Source organism: Mytilus californianus, unplaced genomic scaffold (genome assembly GCF_021869535.1).
Source record: "Mytilus californianus isolate M0D057914Y unplaced genomic scaffold, xbMytCali1.0.p SCAF_2, whole genome shotgun sequence".
In the NCBI taxonomy this organism is placed as follows: Eukaryota; Metazoa; Mollusca; class Bivalvia; order Mytilida; family Mytilidae; genus Mytilus; species Mytilus californianus.
In genome coordinates, this window is record NW_026262668.1 from 26168196 (window position 1) to 26178665 (window position 10470).

Sequence of the window (10470 nt, forward strand, 5' to 3'; positions counted from 1 at the left end):
TCTGTCATATTTAAAAATCCTCTTTTTACTACACTTTGGAGCCCATAGTCTGCTAAAGCTTCATTTATTTAATCCTGCATGAGTTAAACAAAAATGTCTGCTAATAATCACTTGAACCACCTAAGTTATTTGGTGGGGTTACCATTCTGTACATGAATATATCTCTCTTAATAAATTTCATATACATTTTGTAATTAAATTGCTGATTCCAGGTATTAAATTTTTTATCCTCCAGTAAAATTATTCTTCTGAAAAAAGAAAATATTTTGTTATTAAATTAAGTTTGTTAATTCAATCAAAACGTAATGAAGAATGATAATTATAATATATTGTATTTCATTGTTAAGGCCATCTATGACCCCAATACAGTCTGCTTAAGTCATTCTCTTATCTGAAAATAAAATGCTCCGCTGGGCGCAGCTTGATACAACTGCAGATGTCGAACCCTGAACAGTTGGGGCAAGTATGGACACAACATTCAAGCTTGATACAGCTCTGAATTTGGATTGTGGTCAAATATTTGACACAGCATAGGTTTCTGACACAGAATGAATGTGGTCTAAGAACTTAAAATTTTTTAATTTACCTATTATGGTCTGATATCCAAAATCTAAATACATGGTTAGATTCAGCATATCAAAGAATCCAAAGAATTCAATATTTGATGAAATCAAACAAAGTTTAATTTTGGACCCTTTTGACCTCAATGAGGACCAATTTGATAACGGGGCCCAAAAATCAAAATACATGGTTAGATTCAGCATATCAAAGAACCCCATATATTCAATTTTTGTTGAAATCAAACAAAGTTTAATTTTGGACCCCAACTTGGACCAACTTGAAAACTGGGCCCATAATCAAAAATCTAAACAAATGTTTAGATTCAGCATATCAAAGAACCCCCAGAATTCAATTTTTGTTAAAATCAAGCTAAGTTTAATTTTGGACCCTTTGGACCTTAATGTAGTCCAATTTAAAAAACAGGACCCAAAATTAAAAATCTAAATACACGGTTAGATTTGGCATATCAAAGAACCCCAATAATTCAATTTTTGATGAAATCAAACAAAGTTTAATTTTGGACCCTTTTGACCTCAATATGAACCAATTTGATAGCGGGGCCCACAAATAAAATATCTAAATACATGGTTAGATTCAGCATATCAAAGAACCTCATATATTCAATTTTTGTTGAAATCAAACAAAGTTTAATTTTGGACCAACTTGAAAACTGGGCCCAAAATCAAAAATCTAAATACATGTTTAGATTCAGCATATCAAAGAAACCCATATATTCAATTTTTGTTAAAATCAAACTAAGTTTAATTTTGGACCCTTTGGACCTTAATGTAGACCAATTTGAAAACTGGACCCAAAATTAAAAATCTAAATACACGGTTAGATTTGGCATATCAAAGAACCCCAATAATTCAATTTTTGATGAAATCAAACAAAGTTTAATTTTGGACCCCAATTTGGACAACTTGAAAACTGGGCCCAAAATCAAAAATCTAAATACATGTTTAGATTCAGCATATCAAAGAACCCCATATATTCATTTTTTGTTAAAATCAAACTAAGTTTAATTTTGGACCCTTTGGACCTTAATGTAGACCAATTTGAAAACTGGACCCAAAATTAAAAATCTAAATACACGGTCAGATTCGGCATAACAAATAAATAAATGTGGTCAAAGATTTTACAAATCTAATGCGCCATACTGTGCAATCAAAGATTACTTCTTGAAATTTTTCAATATTTGAAATTTGAAAAAAAAAAAAATATTTGAAGAATAATTCTTTTTAATTTCTGAAATCTGAAATCTGTGATCCCCCACAATTTCTTTTTACCCCCCCCCCCCCCCCCTTTTTCCCCAAAAAAATTCTTTCCCTCAAGATATGGTCATAATCTCAAATCAAATTTCCAATGGAATTTGCAACGATAATTAACCATTTAAATTTACCATAGTGCTAACTAAATCTATTTTATAATAGAATTTAAAATATGGTGTCAAATCTTTCATATGGATTTTTTTGTAAAAAAAAAGATGCAATTTTGCAGATATTTTTACTGGTCTTCCTTTATAAATATGCATTTCTTTAAACATAATTTAAAAGCAGTGTAAGGGAAGTAATCAAAACGTTGTATTTGGATTACCTCCCTTACACTGTTTTAAATTTTCTTAATTGTTCATTAACCATTACTTAATACATAATTTAAAAGCAGTATAAGGGAGGTAATTCAAATGCTGTATTTGATTTATCTCCCTTACACTGCTTTAAATTATGTTTTGTACTAAAGTATTTGTCCATTAACCAGGACAACCTTGGTATTCCCCCTTTTTTGCCCCTAATTCCTAAATGATTTGAGCCATAACCCCCCAAAGCAAATCCTAACCATCCCTTTGTGGTATGGAAACTTGTGGTATAATTTCAGAGAGATCCATACACTGTTCCACAAGTTATTGTCTAGAAACTAGAAAATGCTTATTTTTGGCCCCTTTTTGGCCCCTAATTCCTTAACTATTGGTACCATAACCCCCAAAATCAATCCCAACCTTCCTTTAGTGGTATTTAACCTTATGGTAAAATTTCATAGAGATCCATCTTCTTAAACTAAAGTTATAGTGCGAAAACCAATGTGTCTTCGGACAACACCGGACGACAACGACGACGACGCCAATGTCATACCAATATACGACCGCAAAATTTTTTGCGGTCGTAAAAAAATGGCCTTAAAGTCTGAATGATTCCTTGGCCTATAGCCTATAAATTTTAAGTTCCAGGCCCAATTTATTACATTGGCAACGTTCATGTCTGACTGTTAAATGCAGAATATTTTTCAGTCTGTTTCCTTATGAAAACAGTTTAAATACCATGTATAATTTATTATGTTTTTGTTTCATATTTGGGGGATTGAAATCATAGCACATTGTCAATTTTTGTAACCCTATTAAAACAGACAATTTTGGATTACTTACCCTTAATATATTGTAGTCCTATTGTTTTCTGTTAACAAAAATAATTTTGCTTTCAACATCACTGGACATTCCATTTGATTACTGTTTTCTTGTTGTATGTACAGAATATCATAAATGTACAAGTATTTTTGTTTGAATAAAAAGGTCCTCGGTTTTGAATTTTTGATCCAGAGTGAACATCTTTCTCCATCCTGTAAATATAAAGCAAATATACATACAATTACTATTAATGTTTATTTACTAAATTATTCAAAGCAAAATTAAACTTTGCATTGTTATTATCAACACATGAATACAAATTTGCCAAATAAATTACCAAGAAAATACATGTACATGTATTTATTAAGTATTATAGATAATTATGCCCCCAGCATTTTTGCTCAATACATGTACATAAAAGTTTCAGACAAAGAAAACATTTCAAAAGTCTTGAAAAATAATTTTTAGGTTTAACAAGGAGCAAATTTATGTTATACCAAACCTTTTGATAACATTTTTATATTTAATAGTTTGCATAAACATCATAAGATTATAACATGTCTATTGTACAATGCAAGCTGAAATTTTATACATTTTGGGGGCACTCACAACCCAGTTTTATTTTAATTTAAATCCTGGAACCACCACTGTCATGACTGTATTGTCACTAAATTGACACCTTGAATTTGACAATATAAATGAAGTTTGAGAAAGTAATATTGTTAACTGATTATCATTTCTAATTAGATATATATAATCATTGGAAGAATATAACATGTCAGATATAACATGTATAAAGAAATTGTAAATTAATTAGTTTCTGTGGATTCATGTAATGCAAAGCAGCATGTGTACAAGCTTTTCAAATGGGTGGGTGATTGGTTAATTTCAATGTGTAAATTTCTTTTATAATTTCAGAGTTATGATTTAGAGGATGGCTATCTTAATTAATTTTTTTATGGGAAAGATCTGGTACATGTCCATGTAATCATGGTAATAACCAAACAAAATAAACATTGCTCTGACAAGAGTGCTGACACAGGATGAACATGAATATTCTGTTCAATAAAAAGGAAAGAACAATTGTGTACAGATTGAAAAAAAATTAATAAGCCATAATAGTAAAATAAGAAGATGAATATAATTCCTCCTACCATGGAAGTATAATACTTCCATGCTCCTACCAACCCACCCACATAAAAATAAAAATTTTCGTATGAGTATGAATAGTGAACCCCCCATTGACAGAAACAAGTGCTTGTGATTGATTTCCCTTTGTATTATATGTTAATATAATAATGAAAGTTTTTTTAAATATTAAATTTTGGTGTATATGAAATGGGACGAATCTATTAATATTAGACCAGCTATAAAATAGCCAACAGTAGAAGTGAATATGTCTTACATTCTAATGATTTGCAGTGGCGGATCCAGAAATTTTAATAAGAGGGGGCCCGCTCCAGTCATGCATCAGTGATTCCCTATACAATCAACCAAATTTTTTCCCACAAAAAGGGGGGGGGGGTGGTCCACCTGCCCCCTAAATCCGCCTCTGATTTGATAATGGACTTTTGAGTTGAATTTGAGACGGTCCGCAAAATTCATGTGTATTTGGGGGAGAAATTACCCCCCTTTTTAGAGAACTTACAGTCGGCATTACACGTGATCATCCGTGCTTTCAAATTTGATTAATTTTGGTCCGTATTTGCTGTTAGAGGTTTACAACGTTCTATTATCTGAACACGAAATGATAGCGTGAATTTTTTCCAGGGAGATTGTGAAGAACACTTTGAACAGTTTGAAAACGGATGTTGACAACTTGTGCGGGTATAATATTCCCGGAGACAAGGACGGATACCTAAGACCGAAATCCGAATATAATTCACCAGTGGTTGGTGTAAATAGTGTATTCAATATATGAAAAGGAAATTGTGAAAAATAGGATTTCATTTTCATGTTTCATATAATTTTACACTTTATTTTTGCCGTTTAAATCATTTTTGGGATCCCACTTATTTGAAAATAATTAACTCGGTATATCTGAAATAATCCTTTACCTTTTATGTTGTGTGGCATTAAGTTTTAGCATCCAAGAATGTCATAAATGCATCTTTACTGCGTGGAATGCCAAATCCAACGTCAAACAATGGCCGCCATTACGTGTTGACAACGTCGTCTAGTGAACCGTATCACTGAGTACCGAAATCAATACTCAGGCGCTTCCGGTTGTCCTACTGATACAGTGGGTACAGTTACCACAGGAAGACTTGGATTCTTTGTTAACATGAACAGCAATGAGTTTTCCGTTATTGACAAGGACAGCTCGAAGATATTGTACACGTTAAAAAAAGTAGTGTCCGCTGATCAGCTTTGTCTTGCGTTTGGTGTTTATAACCACCGTTATCTTTAAACTAAATTGGAAATAATGTATTCTTACAATTTTACAAATCTTCCAATTATCAATGTTGTCGCTTAGAAAATTTGTTTCTCAGAACATTTTGTGAAAGTACATATAGACCCAGGTTTTGTCAGCTATCATTACAACAACATTATGATTATAGGGTTACTTTACTTATAGTAAGGAACACTGTCCCAAGCAGTGTACTAGTATCATTATACACGTGCTTGCAAGTGTAATATAATATACTGTGAGGCACATTATTCCTAATTAATAGTGTAATATCCAATCTATAATATATATATAATAATAAATATTTCATCAGCATTTGATGAATCTTCGTCCAATTCCTGCAGCTCTGATGCACGAAGTTTGGACGCAATATCATTTTCCGCCTTCTTGTTTATGTTTCGTTTGATTGCGTGCAAATGGAATAGGATCCCAGTTGACAGCTCGGATACCAGTCTAGTACCAACAGTTGGGGTGTCTTAATAATTTTATCATCGTTTAAATGAATATTGTACCGAAATGAAAATTATGCAAAGGTGCTTAAGTTTGTGGAATTTCACAGGGTGTCAATCAAATTTTTAACTTGTATAAAATTTTGCGTGATTTTAAAATGTATATGGTTGAAGATTTTCTGGGTAAATGGTCCAAATTTCAAATTCAACTTTAACAACGAAGTAAACAAAATTACCTTATTTATACTTAAGACACTATTTCTCTCTAAATGTGGGTCATGACCCTTCCAGAATTTTCCAAAACAACACGAAGGGGCTACAATTCTGAGAAAGAAATTGAATTTTGTAGTCAAACATTAGGAATACAAAATGTTTCTTTCAATTGTGATACAATTGGATAGAACTAATGGTGGAAATAATTGGGTCCCCATTGTCCAAGTGTCGTTTTTATCGCCACCACAATGGTTGATCGAGTTATAGAAATATTGTCATCCTTTGGTCCTACGTGGGTCGTCCGTTTTGCTGTGCATTATGTATAAATTCGCAGCCGAGTCCGATCCGATGCAGCGATCTCTGTAAATTAAGAATCTTTGCAACAACTCTTTGAGAGGTCCGTACGTGGTCTGTTGCAAGGCTAATTTTTTATCCCTATAGATGAAGCTGCAATTTAACGCATCGGAATTGCTCTATTGATTACGTATATTTATAAAGGAAGAACAGTAAAAATATCGGCAATCATTCCATTTTGATAAAATTTAAGTAGGTTTTTCTATATGAATGGGATTTTGAATAAATAAGCAACTGTGGAATAAGTATATTCACCGCGAAAATCGTCGCGTGCTTTTATGTGTATAGTTTTGTTAAAATCGTTTGCTGTACAATTGGTTTTGGTAAATAATTGTCATTACATACATTTCTCTCTGTACTCTCTCGGAATATGGAATAAAACAATTACTGTCTGTTGCTTCGGTAAATATGTGGTTTAATTGACTTTTGAAAGACAGATATTCACTTCGGCCGTTGGTCTCAGTGAATATCAGTTTTTTAAAAGCCAATAAAACCACATATTTACCTCATCAAAAGACAGTAATTGTATAATATTGCATTTATGATTTACAAGTAAATCTAGATGAAATATTAGATACTATATCATAATTATATATTAAATGAATATATGTAAATGATTTATACTTTTAAGTAGTTCTTTTAATGAGATTGTATTAGATAAAAAGAATATTATGCTTCATTTTCTCACTTTATTTGTGGAAATTTGCACTGTTGTTTTTGTGAATAGGGAATATCGAGTAGACGTGTACAAAATATGAAGAAAATTACAATTATTTAATTACGAAATGCTTTTTTTATTTCACATTTTATTAGTACGTCGTTAAACAATCCTGTTTATATTAAACCAACTTCCCCTTTAATTCAGACCCAAGTGTTGACTGTATGGGCATAGAAATATGGCCACTTGGGCTGTTCCTGCCCGGCAGCAAAACCCATGCTCATAAGGGAGGTCTGTTTGGCTGTTCGAGATGCATAAATACACAGTCCGTACGGGGTGGGGACGTTAAATTCAAAGTCTCATTTGAAGAAAAAACCTTTTGCAAAAAGTATTTCAGCGATCTGTAGGTGGAATGTTGCAATTCCAATTCTATGCATCTATTTGACATACTCTCTTTAATCAGAGGTGTCTTAATTTCTCGCCTTTTATCCCGGTTGGCTCATTTTACAGAACTTGCCTATTGACTTTCTTGTTAATTTGAACTCGTACTTATTATGCATCAAATACTTACCACTGGACATAAAGTAATCATTAACGTTAATTACAGCAATCCTTTTATTCAAATCTATGTATATTAACGTAAGATTTTGCTTCCTGTTTCTCTCTAGTTGTAGAAAATCATTGAAAGTCTAAAGCAGTTCGAGTTTAGAGAAAGAAGATTTTTCCCTTTATTTCCATAGTTTATTTTCCGTTTTCAAAAAGGTATTGTCATGCTTTTGTCTAATCGATATCAGTCCCGTTGCGAACACGTCTTGAAGACAAAGTGTTTTTTGTTTTTTTTTAAATCGTAGTTTTTTGCCATTGTCAGCATTTTTAATTCATAAAAAAAATAACAAACTCCATAAAAAGGATAAATACGGTTGGGTTTCACTATTTCGATGATTTGCTTATTGCCATATACCCCAAATTGCTTTATTTCATACATACAACACAACGGCCTCAAAGAAAAAATATACATTCAAAACTACACAGAAACCTAAAGCTCGACCAATAATATCCTTACATGGACATAAAATCATGTAAATTCAATTAAAAAAAGAATGAAATCATGTAATTGTAGCGGATTGCCGAAGGTGTTGTACCAAGCCACTTGATCCACAACAGCTCACCATTAACATTTATGCAAACTCAAAGAAGAATATATGGTTTGAACCATAACATACTATTTGAGTTGTTTTCTGTGTTAAATGTTTGTAGTTTAAATTTCCATAACTAATTTGTCTTCGATTCTTTCAACGTCTTTTTACAGATTTCAATAAAAAAAAATCATTCCTCTTTTTCATATTTTTTAGTTTTTGCTTCATCGTTTTCGGCTTTCCGATTTCCGGCATCCTATCCAAAAACTCCCCAGAGTTTTCTGATGTGCTAACAGGGGCTCGGGAATGATATTTTAGCACGTAATATGCTATATCTCCAATGAAAACACTGGGAATTAAATAAATTTTCCCAGACTTCTGTGCTTGGCCTGAAACGATACTCGGATGCGGCTCTCGTATTTGTTCACCAATAGAAACCTTATCTTTAACATGGTTAAATAAAATAGTGCTAAAAGTGAAAATTCATAAATAAATATCAGGGTTGAATTTATATAAACTAGGCAAAAAAGAAACGTTACATTGGTTTTTAATTAAAAAAAAATCACATATATTTATTTCAAATATTTTCAAGATTAAAACTAGTGACCTGAATGATTTATCTATCAAATTTACTCATTTGTAAAAAATTCGGAAATGACGTAACTTCATTTTCTGATCTCAAACAAATAAGCATTTTTTTCAAAAGTTTACCTGTAAAGAGATGGAATCCAGTTGTCCTTTTGGTCATTAATTGTGTCAAACACTATTGTTAACAAAAGGTCGCATTAACAAATTGAAACAGTTACACGTAAGATAATGCCCCGTCTACGCCAAAATGAGAGAGAACGAGCTATTGGGATGTTGGCAAAAGGAATGATTAAAATGCAGGTTGCAAATCATTTTAATGTCTCTAGAATAATTATTGCAAGGCTTAAGACTCGTCTAAGAGATACTGGCACGACCAATGATAGTCCCAGAAGGGGTAGGCCACGTGAAACCACGTTACGTCAAGACAAGCACATCCGCATTATTCATCTCCGGAATCGGTTTGTAAACGCAAAAAGCACGACAAACCCACGGCAGAAATAACAACAAAATATCTGCCCAAACAGTTCGTAACCGATTGCGTCAAGTTGGTCTAAGAGCACTTCGTCGGTTGAAGGGACCTATTCTTACGCAGCGTCACAGGGTGGCGCAATTTCAATGGACTCGGGTACGGATTCGATGGAATAGGCTAAGATGGAGACAGGTTCTTTTTACCGATGAATCGAAATTCAACTTCAAAATTTAGCGACGGCAGAGCCAGGATCTACCGGAGGCGCATTGATCGATTTTTTGATGCGTGCGTACAGGAAACAGATCGGTTTGGTGGTGGCGGAATTACGGTATGGGGCGGAATAATCTACCAGGAACGCCCCGAGCTCAAAATCATTGATGGTAACCTAAATGCAACAAGGTATAGGGAGGAAATTCTGGCTCCAGTTGTTTTCCCGTTGCTCCGAAGGCATCGTTTTAACCACATTTTTCAGCAGGACAACGGCCGTTGTTACGTGGCACACATTTCGATGAACTTTTTTAGAGAATAATCACATTCGTGTGTTGCCATGGCCAGCAATGTCTCCAGATTTATCGCCAATCAAACATCTTTGGGACGAACTTGGACGACGATTCAGAAATTGCCCATATCCTCCGGAAACGCTCGCCCATCTCTGAACAGCACTTTTTGGGGAATGGAAGAACATCCCTCAAGACTTAATTCGACGTTTAATTGATTAAATGCGACGGAGGTGTCAGGCGGTCATAAATGTAAGAGGTGGTCATACATGGTACTTACATATTAACTTAAATTTTGTACTCGTACTGTTAAAATTGCCCGAAAATGTGCAATATTGTTTCAAATAGAGAACACTTGATATTTTTCTCTTCAAAATGATGTAAGCTAACTATTCAATTAACTTATTGTTATCATTTTTTTGTTATAACAAATATAAATGATCTTACAAATATGTAACGTTTCTTTTTTTGCCTAATATATATTGTCCAATTTTCTTTTATTTCACATTTGTTCAAGATTATAAAAATCGATGATGTGAAGGAGACCTCAAATTTATATTTTTATGTCTCGATCGGATCTATATAGTTTTCCTAAAATAGCTAGGTCTAAACTAAAGGGTTTCAACAACAGAATCATACTCTGATTGGTCAATATTTTAAAATTGTTATTTCCTTTATAGAGGGTTGCTACTCACAAGAAAGCCATTAAAACAAGAGTTCCAAGTGGTGAAGTTAAA

General features: G+C 33.1%; 1 long non-coding RNA gene across 1 annotated transcript; it reads right to left on the reverse strand.

Annotated features, from left to right (window-relative positions):
- Window positions 1–201: 201 nt before the first annotated feature.
- On the reverse strand, window positions 202–4790 carry LOC127729583 (uncharacterized). Its single transcript, XR_007994735.1, has 3 exons — window positions 4608–4790; window positions 2981–3171; window positions 202–248 (listed from the first exon to the last, which is right to left on the reverse strand). It is a non-coding gene; the product is annotated as an uncharacterized LOC127729583 (long non-coding RNA).
- Window positions 4791–10470: the final 5680 nt, after the last annotated feature.